Raw genomic sequence first — 1426 nt, forward strand, 5'->3', positions numbered from 1 at the left:
ATTACCTCTACTCTCCTCCATCCCTGTGTAGTCTAAAAGAACCTTAATCTTTGTCTAAACATTCTATGTAATGTCAGTCGCTTATATTGATAATATCATGTTAAGTAAAATTAGTAATCATAAGGTGGCAAGTCTTCAAGATGCCCTATTAAAACACATGCAGGCCAAAGGGTGGGAGATAAACCCTACAAAGATTTGGGACTGAGATTATAGTAAGCCAGTGGTCTGGGGACATTCCAGAGTATCCCCTACAAAATACAGGATATGTTATTTCATCTTCCTACCACTATGAAAGAAGTACAGTCCATGGAAGGTTTCTCTGGATTTTGAAGACAGCACAAGCCACATTTGGGGATATGGTTCTGATCCGTTAATTGTGTAATTCAGAAGGCTCTTGATTTTGAACGACCTCAAGAACAGAGAGGGCTCTGTAGACAGTCCAGAACCTGGATCTTGACATTCCAGCCATGTTACTTAGAAGAAACCATGATTTTAAAGGCAGGGCCAACAACATAATTTTGGGGGCAATGCAAAATGAAAATGTGAAACACTTTGTTCAAGAAGCAGAAAAAAAAGTACAGCTAAGCTAAATATGCTAAAACAATACATTTTCCTTTAAAAATATTATATTACTGACAAAATGTAATCAGAGTAATAGTGATCATGAATAATAACATAAGCCTACAAATTGCAAGAAAACATTGGTGTCATAATTTTATATTTGCATATAATTCAATGTATAATATATAATGTTATATGATATAGTAAACAATAATACTTTCTTAATGTGACACCTTGATTTATTATGAGATTTCTCTAATTCATTCTTCTGTAAATTTATTAGACATCAACAATTATGCTTTTTGCAACTTCATTATTGATCAGTATAATTGAAAGTTATATCAAACACTTTTATAACCTGCAAAGTTGCAGAGAATTTTAATAATTTTAAATTTTGGAAGAATTTTCTGCTAATACAACTGTTACTGAAATGCTAAACATTTTTATAGCGTTGGAATAAATCTGAAAAAAAATTCATTGTATAAATTTTAGTACATCTAGTAGCAATGACTTACAGAAAATATTTTCCAAAAAATTTAACTCTTCGTACAAATCAGTTCTATGTAAGTCTGAGTTTTGTTTTGAGCTTTGAACGTTCATTATCCTTGTTGTTAACACGATTTTCAAATTTACATAATTTTTGTAATGGCTGTGTTTAACAAGTGGCTTGCAACAAAATTCATGAAAATTGAACTACCAGCCCTCGTGAGTGGGTACAAGCCAGCTCCAGCATTCCTCTGCCCCTAAGCCTCAGATTACAGTGACCATCATATGATATTGGCCAGAGGGAGAGAGTCTTGGAAGTGCTGCTTATTGTTGAACTTTCTTTTGGAATGTGATATGATTTGTCTGTGTCCCCACCCAA

This window comes from Colobus angolensis, unplaced genomic scaffold, assembly GCF_000951035.1.
Source record: "Colobus angolensis palliatus isolate OR3802 unplaced genomic scaffold, Cang.pa_1.0 Scaffold284, whole genome shotgun sequence".
In the NCBI taxonomy this organism is placed as follows: Eukaryota; Metazoa; Chordata; class Mammalia; order Primates; family Cercopithecidae; genus Colobus; species Colobus angolensis.